The 19,363-nt window shown below is 41.4% G+C and overlaps 1 long non-coding RNA gene across 1 annotated transcript in view; it reads right to left on the bottom strand.

Moving 5' to 3' along the window:
• The window catches only part of LOC121675311, a 69,978-nt gene that overhangs the window by 30,212 nt on the left and 20,403 nt on the right, over window positions 1-19,363 (bottom strand). Inside the window, exon 3 of the long non-coding RNA XR_006020040.1 lies at window positions 4,131-4,299. This is a non-coding gene — a long non-coding RNA (uncharacterized LOC121675311). The remainder of the gene's footprint in view (window positions 1-4,130; window positions 4,300-19,363) is intronic.

The raw sequence follows: 19,363 nt of genomic DNA, 5'->3' as shown, positions 1-19,363 counted from the left end.
TGAACTGGCCAGTGCAGGGGTGACATCATGGCCTCTCAAGCATCTTGTGGACTATTTATCACCAAGTTTTTCTGGCAGGCAGAATAACCATGGTACAGGCAGAGGTGGCACCTCACTTGGTAATTGCACGGGTTGTAAACTCACACTGGAGACTTCCTAAGGACAACTGTGTCCTGTGTCCAGGAAGCCAGAGGTGGAATTGACATTGCAAGCTTAAATCTAAGATAAAACTCATCAGTGGCTGCAGAATTAACATTGTCTCTCAGCAGCCAAGGGCCTCCTCCACACAGCTCAGCTCGGCACAAGCCCGTCCTGCACCCAGTGCTCCATGAGGGACCCGTTGTGGATGTGCCAGACTGGCCCTGGGTGAGCCGCACCTCACAGAAGCAGGAATTCCTCCTGCCCTGCTCACACAATGCTTGCAGACACCTCAAAGACTCCTTGAGCAGTATTTGAGCAGCTTGACAATTCCATCTTCAGTAGTTGTTACAGTGCAAGTTTTACGTGTAAAAATGCTTGTCCCAGACTGGATAAATACGTAAATAACCCCCCTCCGTATCTTTAATAAAATTAAATGTATTTTTGCATTTATATTTAATAAAACATATGAAATACTAAATGTACCTGTACCCGCGTACAATACACAAACTCACAACTTTCTATAGCAACACATATGCTGTTAGACTCGGTGAGCAATTTCTAGAGGGGCAGGGGGATTAATTTCAATCCATACTTCTAAACACGTGTCTCAGAGCATTAATGTATACTTTAATTACTGTGCCAAGCAGATGAGCACATAATAGCAGCTATCATTTCAGAACTTTACAGACGTGGTTCACTATTTGAAAAAACCCCTCTTAGAGGAACATTTGCTTTACAAAAGCAGCAGACTCTTGATCTTATCCATGTTGCTTAATTTTAAAATCAAATCACAATTTCATGATACTCAGTATTGTTCTTGAAGCCTTGTGTTTTGCAGTTATGCAATTACATGACACCTAACAATTTTTAAGACTAAGTATATCTCTAACCCTTGTGTTTTGCTTAAAACCTGTATCACAGCAGCTCAAAAACCACTCTGCTAAGAAACTCTACAGCGCTTTAACATCTTCTGGCATTTAAACTATGATATGATTTTTGAATCCAAACTAGTATTTTTCTGAATTAATACCTGAGATTAGTAACGCCACACTATTAACCCAGGAATCTGCTGTGAAGGCCAAGGCCAGCCAACAGCATCAGCTCCTGGCACTGCTTCCAGCTGATGGTCAACAAAAATACCCACACCCCTTAAGGGGGCTGGGCAAGAGCAGTACGACTCACAGGCAGCCACCCAGCCTGTCCTGATGGCAACATCCCATGGGACAGCATGGGTCAGCCCCACCACTGTCCCGAGAGGCTCCTGTGCCACTCCTCAGTCTGGTGAGCATTACTGCAGTGTAGGCAGAATGAGAAGGACCCCCACAATGGCCATTAGCCCTGTGAGAAGGGGCTGAGGGGCCTGAGGAGGCTTTGGTGACAGCCTCTCCGCACCCAAGGGGAGGCTAGGAGAAGCCAGAGCCAGGTTATTTGCAGTGGGATATGGTGGAAGAGCAAGGGACAACAGACAGAATTTGAAATATGAAAGGTTCAGGTTAGAAATAATGGAAAACCCTTCTGCTGTGAAGTCAGTCAAGCAGTGGAAGGGGCTGCAACAGAGAGGCTGTGCAGTCTCCATGCCTGGAGGCTTTCACGACCCAGCTGAATGAAACCTTGAGCCACTCGGTCTCAGAGCTGGCCAAGCTTTGAGCAGGAGGCTGGACTAGATGCCTCCCAAGGTCCTTCCATTCTGAAGGATGAGCCTATGACTGCCTTGTGCTGCCGACCGTTGCTGCCTAACTGGCATGTTCTCATCTCTTCTCAAAAGATTCTCTTTGTTCTGTTCACTTCTTAGAGACCCTTACTCTTGACACCCTTCAGGCCCTGGAAAAGTGTCTTATCTGACACCAGCGGGATTTTTTTCCCTCTAAGAGCCAACAGCTTCAGACAATTGAACCCCTAAGTATTTTAGCAAATACTCTACAGTTCTCGGGTTGGTTTTGGACTTAATTGTTCCTATACAATGAGTAACAACACACACACACAGCATTTAACATGCACAACAGAGGAGTGAAATACCTGTAAAAAAATTTTTCCTCATCATGAACAAAATCCAATTTAGTTTAGGACATTTTTCCCTTATCTTTTAAAACATACAACCCCATATCTCACCTTGACTGGGGTCAAAACAGCTGCTGAAACTGTTGGTATAAATGTATTTCCATTACTTCCTCCCACACATGTTCTACATTTTCAGCTCCCAAAGCATACTGCAGAGATCAGGAACAGCCCTATGGCAGCTTCCATGCGGAACAGAAACCCAGAGCCCTCTGGCAGCCTGGCCCATGAAGCAGATTTCCACACATGGACCTGGAATGCTGAGCATAAACACCACCAATATAACCATACACAAGGGAACTAGGAAGAAGCAGTGTTGATCTACCTAGAACCCAAATTATCTGACATTTGAAAATGCTCCTTAGGCTCTTACATGAGGTCCTGGGGACATTTTGGTACACAGATGTTACTGCTCAAGTCTAAAAATAGGACAGAGGGAGCTCACTGAAAAAACTCTTACAAGTATTACAAAATACACAGCTATAACAGGTGACCCCAAAGCAACTCTCACACACAGCACAAACCCACCATACTCATATAAGAAGACCACCTTCCTGAAGCAACTGCTTTAGTTCCTGGAATGCTTCTGCTTAATTTCTTTGTCTTGTCCAGCTGGGCCCTAACTCCATTTTGCCAATGTGTATAATTTTCCCTTAGAAAATATCAAATGGACAAATCAGGTTCCAACCTCTGGAATCAAGATATTACTGAGTTCCATAAGCTATTAAGGGGTTCCAAACTATGGCAAACAAATCCCTCAAGGCTCACTTAGAAAAAAATATAAAAACACAGGTCTAAGCTTGCCAGACTGTCTGCCTCTCACATTCACAGAAAACCGCCTCAGAAGAAAAAAAAATCTTTATTATGTATGAGGTACAGACCATCTGCGATGGGCTCTGAGAGCCAACTTAAAAGTGGGGGGGAGGAGAGTGTTCCCAACTGCATTCACAGTCAGTGAAGAGCTTGAGACTCAGCAGCTGTCTGTGAGCAGGGAAGAGGTGGTGGGTCAGGATGAATGAGGCTGCACAAGACCTGCCAGGGTCAAGGATGGAAAGGCACATTGTTACACACAAACTGTGTATAGAGGCCTATGGAGAACAGCAGCAAGAACCAAGAAAACCTGGTGGAGACAGTAAAATCATCCCATAAATAAGGTATTTTAGGAGTGCTGTTCCCCTGTCACTGAGGAAAAGTAAGGGATGATAATATTATTCCTGTGGTTGTAACACAGACCACTGAATGCCTCATGACATGGGAAGTAATAGCAGCAGCAGTAAACTGATAGCAGCAAAGAATATGGGAAGGCTTTCTTTTTCACACTTTCTTTTAGAGAATTATACACATCTTTCCATATTAGTCTTCAAAATTTTCATAATTATTTTGACACCTCTTTTCACTACTCCAGTACACATATCTGTATTAGCCATTTACTATGCATACCATACAGCTCAATAATGTTTCATTTCTGAAAAGGAAAAAATAACTTTGTTTTTTTTAATTTTAACCACTGAAACTACAGTTACATTTAACCCTCCCCACTCAAAAAACCCCAAATCCCATGAGAACATTTTCTAACTAAACCCATGAGAACATTTTCTAATATCTAGCAGACTGCTATGCCTTTGTGTGTTTGCAGCTCAATAAACAGGATAGTTCCTTTGGCTGTAAATGACCTGTGACCAGGTAAATATGAGTAAACCTTTACAAGTGACTGTTGCTGATTCTGTCAGGAAGCAAATCTATTTACATCTCTACTCAAGCCAAAATCATCACAAGTATTTGTCCTGTTACATAAAACTTCGCTGGCTTTTAAAAACTACAAATTAAACCCTGCATTCATTGATATTGCTGGCTAAAACTCGGCTCATGCCTGTGCGGCCAGGTTGTCACCTGGAATGTGAGTGTGTATATGGGCTGATCCTGTAAGTACTTACCAGTGGTGGTGAATCTTGCCATCACACACCGAAGTCCCTTTTCCCAGCGGTCTGCTCCACCTGGCTGCTGGAGATGAAGGCTCTCCACGCTGAATCCACGGGCTCAGACCTCAGGCGTGCTGCAGCAGCTCCACAGTGAGCGATGCCCTTCCAAGGGCCAGAGCTGGACCTGTGGGTTTGCAATGAGGCAGCTCAGGTGTCGGTTCTGCTGAGGAAGCACTAATCCCCAGGGAAAGGATGGGGTGGGGAGTTCGGGGCAGTTGCAACTCAAAGCAGCTTCCAGGAGGCTTGCCAGAGGTTGTCTGCCAGCACCCCAGCTTTGCTCCTGCACAGAGCCCGTGCATACCAGGGCCTCCAGTGACATCCGTGCCTGCACAGGCTGAGGCCTGGTTAAAACAGGCACTTTCCAAATGGGCACGAGGACATCGCTTTCACTTTGCTCAAGCACTACAAAGACCAGGAGAAACAGTGCAGGAGTGCTGTGCTTAAAGTTGCTCATTTATTTAAAATAAAGTCAATTTTGCATACACATGCCAATATCTGTAGAAAATTTACTGGACGTGCCCCTGCAACTCCATGCTGGTCTGCACACACAAAACATCAATTTGGATGAGCCCTTGCTATGAGAATGCCTTTTTACCCACCTATCTAGGAATACAGTTATGCCTAAGCAGGGAATTTTAAGTTGTTTCCCAGACTGTTCCTGAATCCAACTGCAACCTGTTTATTTTGACCTCAGTTCTTAGAAACTGTTGATGCCACGGTAGAAATATGCTGTGTGTTCCAACAGGCAACAAACAGTCCTAATGAGAGCACACTCCATCTGTGCTGCCAGCGCACACAGCCTCAGCCTATAGCTCGGATATGCTGGAGCTGAGCGCGCAGGGACGAGCTCGTGCTGCAAGGGATGTCCTGGCACAGCAGAGCTCCCCGAAACAGGCCTCTGGGAGAGTCCCGAGGCAGCCAGGGTAGGCACCAGCAGCACTTGAGTTCTCCCCTCCCTGTTCCGAGTTTGCAGAGTACAAGCTTTTATGTTTTTTAAAGGTTTCAAAACTATAAAGTAAAGAAAGCTGACTTAAAAACTGCCCAGTGCTTTCAAAAGGTAGGAGTTAAAGCGTGCAGAACATATGGCACTATTTACAGTCGGCTCACACACTGAATTCAAGGGAATTTTCCATCAACCTCGTACTCTGCAGAAGGTACATTACAGAAAAATACATGTGGGGATCCTTTAATTTCTCTTGCATCTTCTCTTATAAGATGCAGCTGGGGAGCAACACCCACTGGTATTGGTAGCATGAAACGGCGATCCTTTCCTGTTACTGAGTCTGGCACAAATTACCATGGATTTAGAGGCACTATACAAAAGACAGTGCTGATTTGTTTCTAAATTTGTATCTTGATTAAACTGTCAGGCTATAACACAAATGCAGAGCTCACCTAACTTCAAAATCCTACAACAATAAATTATCCAAGAAATGCAGTACAATTTGAAAATGCTTATAAACAGATCAATACTATGCTTTATGTTTAGATTTTACATCTCGGTCATGCCAAATCAAATGGAATAGAAGCAGTATTTTAAATTCAAACTGTAAACTCAGTGTGTTCCGAACAAAACTGTACGTGAGGAGAGACTGTGAAGCACAATTTTAAAAACCACCAAGCTGGCCGACAGAATAACAACTGCCTTATTATTTTCAAAATTATTTTTAATTTGTTGTGGTAGACAAAAAAGCAAATATAAAGGGCCAAAACACCTATTCTCAGGAACATGCATGCAAACTTTCATAGGTCAGATAAGTGTTTTTCAGCATTTACCCTTGTAAATAGAGCAGAATTTGGTCTCATCCATTAAAGCAAAGTCATTTACTTCAGAATAGTTTCAGTGATACTTAATATATTTTAACTATCCAGAATTTCAACATCTAGGATTAGTGCTGTAAACACACATAGGCACTGTGGTCTAATGAAAGAAAAAGTCAACATAAATACGGTGCAGCAAAAGTGAGATCAGCCATGCAGGACTTCCAAAAAGTAGCTTAGGAATTAAACTACTATTATTAAAGCTACTGTTATTGAACTGTGGCTGTTAGAACTTTCACAGTTTATCGAACCAGTCTGCATAATGCAAATATCATAAAACAGAATAGATCAGTTTTCCATCATGATTACAAGCCACTGCTGTTCCTAAAGCTTATGCTTTTTTAACCGATGTTCTTGTATGTTCGAACACAATTTTTCTACTTGCTTTTACATGGTACCCACGTAAGAAAAGAGCTATTCTAAATTAATTAATCAACACACACCTTTCCAGAGAGGGAATATATAATAAAAGTATTACATAGTGAAGTTCAGGCACATTTTTATACTCTCAGAAGAGACCAAATTGATCCTCCCCTCTCCCCACTTTCAAATGTGGAACTTGGCTGCTATGGGTTCTTTCCCACACAAATCAAGCCCTAGCTCTTTTGAACTGAAACAATATGGGATGATTATTGTGGGAAATTTTTTACTGTTACTGTAATTTAAAACTTTCTGTACCCAATTTTGCATTTTCTATAAATCAAAAACCCATTTCACTTAGGGCTACAATTAAACAGAGGAAATCAAAGACTAACTTCTAAGCAAGTCTTACTATTAATCATAGGATGAACTAGTAGTATAACTACTTTTACTGCAGTTCCTTTCTGCCTGAGAACTACATTTTCATCTGAAGCTGCAGCTCTTTAGAGGAGACTGTGCCACAGATGAGACAAATTAAACAGAGGTACAGCGAATGGGAGAGCACCATGTGCTGTTGAAGATGAGCCTGCCCAGCAGTCCAGCACCAGGCACAGGGCTACTGCAGAGACAACTACTCGGGGTCTGATGCTGCCACTCCAGAAGCTACCATGCTTCTTCCTTCACCAGGAGTAGCCACGGAGTCACATCTGTTGCTTTACATATCTGAACTGAAATCAGCACCTTTCTCCTTTTAAAAGAAAAATTTACAAAAGCAGTGGATTTCAACACTGAAGTTCATATTGAAAACAGGACACACAAGCGCAAAATTAAAATCGGAGTACAAAATGAAACTGTGTGGAATATGGAAAAATAGGTCTTCTGGTTTTTTCAAACTGGAAATCAAATGATGTATTTTTATTTTCTAAAAAGAAAAAAATGCATCTTGATTGCTAGACAAAATAAAATACAATTTTTCAAATCAACAGAAACATGTTTCACCCAGCTGTCTTTATTTTTTTTCTCTGTCTCTGTTTCTCAAAGAAAAATTTTTATGTCATTTCTTTTTTTCATATATTTTAGGGAGAGGTTTAATATCTCATGGTGTAATTCTTTGCAAAACTCCTACAGAGGTACAAGTCATACAAGTCACCACATTATTTGCAGCAGTACATCTACAATAAGAATAAGTGATACTAGTAACTTATTAATAAAATATATGCTCAAACCAAAAATTGGCTTCCAGTTAAATAGTCTGCAATGTGTATATTCCATGCTAAGGAGGAACCTTTTACCGATTGCAAAGTAAAATTCAAATGTATCTTGTAAAAAAATTCCACTTTTTAAAATCACACACAAAGAAAACAGCTGTGAGGAGTTTGAGGAGTTACTGGAAGGGCTTCTTACACAAAAGAAAACCTTCCCAACACTGACTTACTACTCTAATAATGTGACTCAACAAATCACGAATGGAAAAGGTTTCACCTCTGAGCAGAACTAGATTTCAAAAGTAAACGACTTACTGAGGCTATAAATTGAAACATTGTTTTACCATTGATTTTCTTCCTAACTAAGATCTCTCATGTACTTGCAACTCTCATTATCTCTGACAATGAACTCCTGGAGCAATTGGCACATCTGTTTCTCAAAAAGTGCACTGAAACCGTATCAGTCTGGCTGTGGCAGCAGGAGCTCCCAAGCCTTTGCTTCAGGCTGCTGAAACCTGCTCATCCCTTTGAGCACACCTTTCACCAAGGAGAACAGGGAGCTCCCTTTGCCTTCCTCCAATCCGCGTATCAAAGGCAGGCACCGACCACACAGGAGGTGCACGAGCAAAACAATGCCTGCAAACACAGCTTTGCCTACCAGGAATGTTGGAAAGACTGGATGTGAATTGACCTAAAGGGTAAAGAAAGAAAGAGTGGGGAAAACCCAAAAAATCACAGAAGTTTGGAAGTCTTGTGCAAAGAGCATGAAAAAACCCAGAACACCCACTTCATGTAGATGGCTACAAACCCCGCCCAACTCAACAGTCCAGACTGGAACATCTGCACCTTCTCTTTTTCTTTTTAGGTTTATCATATTAATTTCTCCCATTTGATCTCAACTGATACTGCACACAAAGGAGGGTAGCTGCCTGCCCCAGCCAGCTTACACTCCCCTGGTGCTGAGGACATCCATATGCAGCTGGGCCTGGGAGTGGGAATTAGAGTCCAGGACCACCAGTTACCAAAAGCACTCCTGAGCCAGCTGGAGACACCGAAATAAACACCAGCACCACAACTTAGGGGCCCAGCAGCACTCACATGAAGATTTTCAGAGCCATTAATAATCAGACTATAAAGCGGCCAAACTGGGCAGAGGAATACTAGGAAACATTTCAGAGAAGTCTGCCTGCAGGACTCCTGTATTCCTACTTTCGGTTCAAAGCACTGGTTTGCCACTCAGCACCAAGCAGCTGCGGACGAGGGGAGAGGGGATGCGGTGGAGAGGCGGAGAGGACATGGAGAGAGGACATGTGGAGTCCCAGTCTGGGACTACACGTGGGTGCATGGGTCAGGCCTATGCATAAGCACCTGCAGGATTTGGTTTTCACGGGCACACTTATTAAAAATGAAGGGAAAACCAAATCCAAACAGCTTTTCCAGTGTTCCTGGAACACCCTGGCCTGCTGGAGCAGTCCACAGGGTGGAACCAGCGTGGCTCCGTGCACTCAGTTGCTCCTTGTTGACCACCCCATGTATGCCTGGGGCACTCCAGGGTGGCCGTGCCCTTGGGGAATGGACACTGGACACAGAGTGACCCGCACATCTGCTGCTCCAGCCACTGCAGTGCCACGGTGTCAGTGTGGAAAAACCTGCCTCCTGGCTCCCAGAAACCAATCTCCTAGTGCAAACGGAGGAGAGGCTGCTGCAAAAAGAAAGAAATCCTAAACTCAACTACATTTAGGCAAGCAGTAGATAAAACAAATAGAATTGTCAGAGAGGGAAAAAAAAGCCAAAATAGCCAGCAAACAAAACATGTAAAATATGTTTGTGTCTTTATTTTTAAAAGCTGCCTCCCAGCTTTCTATTTTGCAGGGAGCACATAAAATGTTATACTTTGTAAGTTTCAGTTTTCATGGTCATTGTTTAGTATTTTGTAAAGGTTTGGGGGGTTGTTTCGTTTTTTGGATTTTTTTATACAATGATCTAATTAACTTCCCCATATAATCTTAAGAGGCTATCAACATACTGGATTTTAATTACTTGCACAGCAGAATCCTAAACTGGAAGAACAAGAGACCAGGCAATTTCACAGCATCTTTCTCCCAAGCTGTTCTGATCAAACTTGGACTTTGACTTGGGGTATATTGATGCAGATGCTGAGTGGGTTAATCTCTCCTATTATTTATCAGTGCATAAAACAGAGTGACTAATTTACAAGATGGTGGTGATGAAAGAAACTTCATGGCAAGCAATACATAACCTTTCCACTTTGGTAAGGAATACTACCAAACTTTGGGAGGCAAGGCTTCCCAAAGCTATCAGAGAAAGCCTCCATTCAAAGGCAGTCAAGGCCTAGAACAGCAGCTACATCCCAGGTCTAGACTATGAGATGTCCCTTGTGCAAGGCGGCGCTGGATCCCTCAAATTCTGCAGGCTTTGCATTCCGAGCAACTCTCCCTTCCCAGATCGGTGTTCTGTGCTGTGCGTTTGCTGTACATGGTTTGCTCAGACATCAGCTGTTTCTCACAGCAGAAATCTCATGGGCAACACCAGATTTATCTCCAACTTACAAGGGGAGGTGCTGAGGCACAGAAGGAGGAGGAAACTTGAAGAGGCTCTTACTCTTACATCCAAGGCTGAGTCAAAAATAATCTCCCAACTTCTCACTCACTTTTCCAGACAAGGGCACCACAATTCCTACATCCCACTTCATCAAGGCCTAATTTCTGGACAATAGCACACTTAGACACATATTTTACAAATTAAAGGATATTGTAAGAAAAGATAGAAGAACGACTAAATAAACTCTGTGATCAAAATAATCTGCAGTCCCAGAAGTGTTAACTCCAGTGATTTTGATGGCACAATACAAATTATTCTTTGTACCCATTATTCCTTCCAGTGGCTCCTACAGTAGTAGGTCATGGAACACGACAGACAGAAAAAAGCTGGCGGCTGTCTGAAGTGGTTTGGGTGAGACTTAAACTCTATGTAGGCCTTTAACTAGTCATCAGCAAGAAGATGATATTCACTCTGTGAAGAATGGCTTCATTTTTTTTAATTGCCATTAGAAGCAATACCCACCCGACAGCCACTGGCCGCCTGTGGAAACCTTTTTGTCCTGAATGCTCTACAGAAATGCTCATACAGAGCCAGAACAGAGGCTGCAAGTGCACTGGCAGAGTGATTTTTCAGCTTGATCTCTTGGTGTTAACTGAACTGTGAGAGTTTTCTATTTGTTCTTCCACTACTTGCAACCTTAAAACTAATATACACAGTAAAGGCGTAGGCCTAGTTTTTCTCAGATTAATGTTCAGGAGAACTTGTTAGCACTTCCTGCTGATCCTTCAACTGCTCTTCAATTTACTCTTAGGTTAGATTGTGTCTCAGGAGGAACATACTGATGACAAGAAAGTTACAAAATTCAGGGACTGGATACAGGTGCACTCACCCCCCTTTTCCAGGTGAAATCCAACCCACCACCAGGCCTATGTGGACTCTTTGGTGTATTCAGCTCAGCAGGCATCAAAAGTTAAAAGGCTTTCAGCAATTATTTCAACAATAATGTAATTTTAGTGCTTCTGTGTCCAGGCAAGAACCTTATATGGGTGCAAACCAGACATATCCAACTGACAGTGTAAAGAAATCTATTTTGGGAAGAGAATTATGCTCATACTTTAAGTTCCTTCCAACTTGATAAAACCAATTGCAAGATGTGGCCCACAGCGTCACCGACCAAAGGGACCTGCACCAGCAAGGACATACATGTATGGTACCTTCCAGAAACATGAAGGTGTCCTTAGAAAAACACAATTATTCTGTGTTCACTCCTGACTTCCACTCTGGCCTGCTCCTTACAACAGGTACAACCACCTTCCAGTTGGCTTTCCTGTCCCAAACCAGCCCTCTCCTTGAGACTCCAAGCCACCTTGTTTCCAGCTGGCTGCACCTGCAGCCATGTGCTACTCCTTAATAGATTTTAATTAAGTAATTAAATAGAAACCCTTAATCTTCTCTTAAACCAAACTGTTGAATTTTGATTCCTGAAAGCATTTTAGGGAAAATAAAATGCAAGCATCAGATAGATATCATTTTTATACTGCTAAATATCAACCCCAAAACCATTTTGTGTTACAGACAAGTAATCACTACTCTAAGTAAAGTGCTAGATAGCATCTTAAATGTATACGTGTGAATATTATACATGCAACTTCACTTTTATTTACTCCAAATAGGAGCGCACTCATACAAAAAATACTCAGATCTCATATGTGAGACATATATATAGCAGAGTAGGTTATACTTTTAAATGAAATAGAGACATTCAGAAGGTACCAATAAGACAGTAGAAATAATTGTTTTAGTATAATTTAAAATGTAAATGTCACGTAATATGTAATTTAAATGTAAAACTGCACCTTAAACCTTCAATCCATCAATGTAAATCTCTATTTAAGAAACAAAATTTCCATGTGATCATGGTAATTCCTCCTTCTGTAATAATTATAGAATGAGAAACATATAACCTTCAATTAAAAACTAGTAACTAGCTATCTTCATAACAGATCAAGTTGAAAAACTGTTTTAATAAAATGGTTACTAATAAAAATAAATTTTAAAATGTTATTTATTTATTCACATAATAACTAAGCAATCAAAAAAACCCTATATGTCACACTGCATTAAAACCAAAACTAAACCTCATGATGAACCCCTGCAGCAAAATTATATATGTCCTTTGGGCCTGTAACAGAGTTTCCATCCATTCTGAGGTAATGTGATCAATTCCTTCCATGTACCCTGCAATTCATAAATGCATGCTGGAGTAGGAAGAATACTGACGCTGTGTCCCTTAAAAACAGAAAGCAGGACTCTGACACTCCTTGGGTTAAACTGGATAAAGCAAGAAGGTGCAAAAGCTCACTCAAAAAGCTCAAAAGTCCGAAGGTTGTGCAGAATGTAGTGTTCTTTAAATGCACTTTAAGAGTCATTCGAGTTCAGGCTTCCTGAATCAGGTTTTTAAATTAGTGTTATTTGGGTTTGAGAGTACAATCCGAAACCCTCTGATATCTGTGGGAGACTTTCCACTGACTCAGGATTGGATATACTATTTTGTTTCCTATAGACAAATTAGACAATACATCTTACCTGCCAAGGGTAACAAAACTATCATGAGAACTCTCCTTCCTTTAAAAAAAAAAAAAAATCTGCAACCAGAGAGAAAAATAAATATATACATTAAAAAAGGAGAAAATAAAGAATGATTTATCAAAGAGGAAAATCTTTTGAAAATAATACTTGCTGTATATACAAATGTAGAAGTAAATATACCAGAGCTCTTTGTGTTTGGGTAGCAAAACAAATATAGCAATCAAAATCTCTTGGATGCAACAAAACAGCCTTCCTAGCCTTTTGCAGACTGCATTCCAATAAAAAGCAAGAGCAGCTCTGAAAAGATTGCCAATGCAATAAAAGTCCATGTCAAAGCTTCGTGTTCACCAACACAGAACTGCCTGAACTGAAACAACTGTCCATCTGAGACACTGTCAATATTTGTAGCTGCTTTATGGTTATTACATCCTGCAGATGAAAATGCAAATGAACTCTCCCACAGAACAACCCCTCCTCGATCACCTTTGCTGCTGCAATTCCACGAATCCAGTTACTGTGAGCAATGCTTTAGAAATAATAACATAAGTTGTGTCAAAAAACCAGTATTTAGTGATCACTTTTACAGGTCACTCGAACTGACTCCTCTCTCTGAGGAATTAACTCCAGTGCGAAGCAACCTTGGCCTAGCAGGGCTGTGAAAAACAAGAACTCTCTACTCTCATATATTTCTCTAAGCTACTCAGCTCCACGGCCTGTCCCCCCAGCATTAAAATAAATAGACTTGATGGTGCTGCTCCTTGTTTTCTAGCTCCTGAGATCAACTGTTTGCAGCGTACTTTCCTACTTTTGAAACTACATAAAACAAGAAAAAAAAGAGAGAAAAATAAAGAAAAAAAGACCAGCCTAAATAGTGCTATTTTTTCTAATTTGGCACTCCAAAAATATTTGCCTCTGTAGTTATAAAACCATGTCAACTCTTTTATTATTGAAATGTAGCTGCCTTCTCCTCTGGAAATGTCTGCTTACATTGACAAAAGAACTTCAGGAGCTGAATGAATACCACAGCAAACATATCTGTGTGAAGGTATCTGAATAAATGGGCAACATGCTAAGTGTCCCTCAGATTTAAAGTGTGGCAAAATATCAGTTAGCAATTCAAATGCAATCAATCATGGGCTGTAGAAAATGATGACTTAATTAATATTTGATAAAGGTATATTGGTTATTATAATAATAAATTCATTTTTCCTTAGCTCCTCTTCCTTCCCCTTTGCAAAATATTCGATCGGAATGCAAAGCAATTTACTTTTCTATTTGTGCTTTAACAAGTTTGAAAAGAGCAAATCACTTTGAAACTCCACAGAGATTGGACAGGAGCTAAAGTGTTTTCCTTGGCAGATAACAGGATACGACGGTTGAGGTTAATTTAAATTTACGTGTGTAAAAATAAATAGGCAGTACATTGCCATCTCAAATCTATAGACTCCTTCCAAAAAGGCTGCCCTAATTTAAATAAAGAATGCATAAAGTAATGCATCAGCTACATACCAAATATTGACCCAACATTCCCTCTTTTTTATTCATAGAACACTCATTTGGAGGACCAGTGAGATAAAGCTCTTTGGAGGGCCACCCCCTCCCCCCCCCCCTTTTTTTTAAAGCAAAACAACAAAACATGATTCATGCTTAGACGTGTATTTTGGAGCATCATGCCTAGACAATTTTTATGAGAGTTTTGAAAAGTTTTGTGGAAGACCCTGAAAACCACTATAGCAGTCAGATCTTTATTTGAAACTGTTATGTATATAGTCTTAATCCAAATCCCATTTGAAGTCGGTGGAAAAACCCCCGTTGCCTTCAGAGGCCTTTGGATCAGATCCTTTGTTTCCAGAGGTACAGAACAGCAAATTTCAAACGTATGCAAGAACAAGGAGTATACAACTACTAAATAAATGGTAACATTAATCTGTGAAAAAAGACAGTTTTTATAAAGGGCAACTCAAAATGATGAGATCTCATATTTGATGGTGTATTTTTTTTAAAAGAGAGGCTCCAAAGGGCCTGATCCTCGGCATTTTATTCCTACATATCCCTCTACAAATGAAGGTGTCTTGAACAGAATTATGTTCTATTTAAGTCAAATTTAAATGAAACCCTTCTAGAACTGGAGATTTAAAATATCCTCTGCAAGTGCAGAGGAATACCTGTGGACAGATTTCTGCACCATTCCTAAGAGAATCACAGGCTGCTTTGCTCTCTAGTGAGAAGTTACAGGCCAGATGAGTGATTCCACAAATTTGCACACAGACTACATTAGTGAATATCTGGTGGAGAGGGATTGCTCCAAAGCCCATCAAACTCAGCTCAATAGAATTCAATGTACTGTGGCCCAGGTATGGAGTCAGATGCATAAACAAGTACAGATCTGCACAGCCCAGTACAGTTTACAGCAGACAAACTGAGGACTTGCAAAAGTGTGTGTGCACTTCCAAACATCTACCCGTCCCTTTTCTATCTACTGGGATCACTCTGTTGGGGAATGTCTATTGTGCTGGCTACAGGGATTCCAACTTTTTGTCTTCTGGCTGCAAACGTGAGTCTAGCTAGCTGCACGCATACTGAATAAATGAACACTTATCTCTGCGACAATCAAACGCGCTGGGCGAGCACACGCTGCACGAACACGCATGCGGCTATGAAGAAACACACTCCACACTGTGTCTTATTTGAGAAACAAAAGACATGCAATCATATTTTTAAATTATATTTCCCCCCCTCTCGGACAGGTACAGGCGCCATAAATCAGCATTAGAACTGTGGCAGCGTGGCTTTGTTGTGCATCTCAGACCTGCACAAGCACCACCACTGCGGGGGGAGGAGGGAGGGCTGATTACCGGCACCTGCTTCAAGCTGCGAGGGACTGATGCAGTTAGCAGGAAAAATGCCTAATTAGAGCACACTTCCATTTTCCTGAGGGAAGGTGTCACGATCACAGGCCTGCCCCTGCCCTGAGCACCCATGTGCATGGCAGACTCTGAGAACCAAGGCCCTGCCAAGGTTTATGGAACATGTGGCACACGGACGGAGGCCGAGTCCAGCACAGAACCAGTTCTGCTCGCAGGGGAGCTGATGAAGCACTGAGTGGATGTGAATTACATTCCACCCCCCCACCCTCCCCACAAAATAGAAAAAAAAATCCTGGGTTTTTTTTCCCCAAGAAAACTGGATGAAACAAGGGATTCCTTCCACTCCTTTTATTTCTCCTTAGCTGCTACAAAAGATTTATGAATACTTGGCACGTACTATGAGAAGACGGTGATGTACCCACAGAGCCACACAAAACACAATCCAACCTCACAGTCCTACTCATCTTATATATTCAACAAAGACGAGAACCCCAGACTGCACCCACATCTCAAAGAGCTAACTCCCGCTCCATTCTCTTTCCCTTTCTCCTCTCCACCTCCTCCTCCTTTTTCCCTCTCCTTTACCCACAATAAAATCTTTCTTACCCCAATCCAAACCTGGCAGCGTTCATCCGTACAAAATTCCAGTTCATTTAAAAAAGTTTAGTCAGATGGCCCACTTGCTATCTCTGGCAGTAAGGGTCCCATGGTAGCCCACCTGCCTGCACTCCATGCTGCTGTGCCATGCACGGAGCACGGCTCTGCCCAGCACTCCGCACCCCTCCCAGGCCTAGAACACATGGACCTTGCCCTTGTGTTCCCCACGTTCTCCACACTAATAGGTAAAAGCCAGATTTTCAGCCAAGACAGGTGGGAGGTTAAGAAGAGAGAGTTCATTTATCAGCAACTCCTTAAATTTCCTTTTGGAGGACAAAATTCCATTTGGAGGATTGAGATGAGGGAGAAACACTCATTTTGCCCCCAACTCAGTCTATCTTAGATTATTCTCACTGTGTTTCACTCAATTATTACCTGAAAATATGCAAAACTTCATAATTATTATCTGAAAATATGCCAAACTTCATCCTAGCCAGCTATTTAAAAAAATCTTTTAATTAAGCAAAGTATTGTCTATGCTTTTCATTCTTCATTCCATGCACCAAACATTTTGTACGAGAATCTTGGCACTCCAACACAAAACACTTTCAAAATGTAAATGCTCCAGCTCACATGCATAATTTCTGAAGACATTCATCTGAGGGGCTGAATACTTCTAGCAGCAGTTATATTTCAAGTTACAGACTAAAAATAATTTTAAATTTAAACCCTGGAAATTGCCAATCTAACGAATAGATTTTAATCCCTCTTCAATTAACATGCACGTGGTCTTTATACACTGCTATGTTAATTTTCAGCATACTTACAGAAACCCTCACTGTGAAATAAACCAGGCAATTCTGCTTCTTTTACTTTCAGAGGTCATTTCTAGCAAGCCACCACAAAATAATGAACTAATATGCAAGAAACAATTTTATATTCCTTTAAGCTTATCAATAAAACAGCCCCCAAGTATCACAACCTAAAGATAAAAAAATACCTTCTTTAGATAAATAGCATCATTAGGAGCAATATCACCAAGTACTCTGAAATTTCTCAGTGAGGAGTGTTCAGCAGTTTGTGATTTTATAACGACTACAAGTTAAACCCCTCAACTAATATTTTATTTGCATTTTACTGTGTAGCTGCTACAGGCCTCTAAAAACTACTTTGAAGAAATTAATTTTCGCTATCACTAAGCAATATGCTCCTAAATTCCTTTCTTAATCTATGCAGTTCACTAAAACATTCTCTAGTTACTTTGAGCATGATCAGCCAATAAATACTGCTTTACTACTTACAGTTATGAGTTGTATTTTAGTTTATGTTGCCATAAAACACTTCTAATGCAATGCCAATATAGAGATGGTTTTGATACAGTGCTGTCAATGACCTGAATTTAAAACTATTTTTGTATAAGTCACTAGGTATTTTCAAATTATTTTGGTTTTTTTTGGGGGGGGAGGCTTTTTTTTGGTTGGTTGGTTTGGTTGTTTGGTTTTTGGGGGTTTTTTTGGTTTTTTTTGTTTGTTTGTGTTTTTTGTTGGAGTTGGTTTTTTTTGCAGAGAAAACCCCCAAACTTAATTGTATTTGGTCTGTTACTTACTTTAAATCCTAGGCATAAATAAAATTAACAGGAAAAGATTAAAATATTTTACACGAGCCTCCTATTTTTTCTAATGTGCAGAAAAAGCATTTTGGTTTAGAAATATATATGAAAGAACTAATTTCCTCATAAAGTTTCTTAAAAATATATTTATTCCCAGATACTTTAATTTCTTTATATAGACTAGTCTATATAAAGAGTTGAAAATACCTATTATCATAAGTCTGGCAATTTCACAGTAGTAATAAATCTTAAGTGTTTAACCGTCTGTCAAATTGCGCCTAATTCAGTACGTCTCTATCCACATGCTACTTTGGTCTATAAATGGCATTACTCTAATATTTAAGTATTCTACTTAAAATAAATTCCTTCATTAACAGCCGAAGAGAGAGAGAGTGGGAGTGTGCATGAGCATGTGCCAGGGCGCACACATAAAAGATAAAAAGAAAATACACTTTTGGCACTTATGGACCTTTAAAGGCCTTGAAAAATAGTATTTTTAAAATATATTATAAAAATGGTAATTAGAAACTAATCCTGAACAATTCCAGGTATTAAAAAATTAATACATGAATGCTGAAAATATTTATGTTCAAATTCACGTCGCTAAAAAAATCAGGAAACGTAACCGAGATGAGATACAATGACTGAAGAGCATCAGATAGTTACCTGCAAAGCCAGGAGTTGAGCAATGCCACCCGGTCCCTTCTCTCGTATGTGTCCCTACAAAAAAACCCCATGCACTGGCTGATGGCTATGTTACAGCTGCTCTGCACAGGGATGCTCAATAATGCTTCACACAGACTGAAATATTAAATAAATGTAAAAAACTTGCACCGCCCAACTTTGTTTCTTCTCTTAAGCTCCCTTCTATTTTTATTTTTTAGAAGGGAAGGGGGAAGCGCCATTCAGGAAAGCAGCTATATTGTGCTCAATGAAGGCAGGACTGGCACAAGTCCTAGAACATTTGCATTCAGAAATAAAAGCTGTGATCGACCTTTGTCTGCTAAGAAAATGAAGCTTGCTGGTTTTAAACAGGCTAGCGAAGGGAGGGGCAGACTCGATAGAGAGGGAGAAGAGAACCTAAAAAACAGCAACAATAGCAAATATTAGTCTATCACATCCTTAATAGGCAGCAAAGCGATCCTCCCGAATGAGCCTGGACATCGCCGGGTTGATAACGCACTCCTGGTTAATCATAAATTATCAGGCAGACGCGAGCCAATGTGCCGATCCCCACGTAGTTCCCGAAACTTGATTTTCCCACTTGGCATCCCCTGCGCTCCGGCGGGAGCAGCTTACCCTGGCAGGGCGGGACGGCGGCCCGGGAGCCGCCGATGGATGCAGCGCTGGGTGTTCCCCTCGCAGCTCCGCAGTCCCCGGGAAGGCGGGCGGGAGGCTCCGGGCGAGGCGGCGCATCTGCGCGGCCGGGCAGGCCCGGGAGGCGGCCTCGCCCCGCGCCCCGCACCGGCCCCGCCGGCAACAATGGGCGGCTGCGAGGGGTGGCAGGGACGGCGGCGAAGGGAAGGGAGCAGAGCAGGCAGAAGGGAAGGGAGAAGCGAGGGGAGGGAGCGAGGGAGG

Source organism: Corvus kubaryi, unplaced genomic scaffold, assembly GCF_017639235.1.
Source record: "Corvus kubaryi isolate FWS band 111438036 unplaced genomic scaffold, C.kubaryi_AGA036_p1.0 74, whole genome shotgun sequence".
NCBI lineage: Eukaryota > Metazoa > Chordata > Aves > Passeriformes > Corvidae > Corvus > Corvus kubaryi.
Note: the sequence above shows the minus strand (reverse complement) of the source record. Positions and strands in the feature narration are given on the sequence as shown.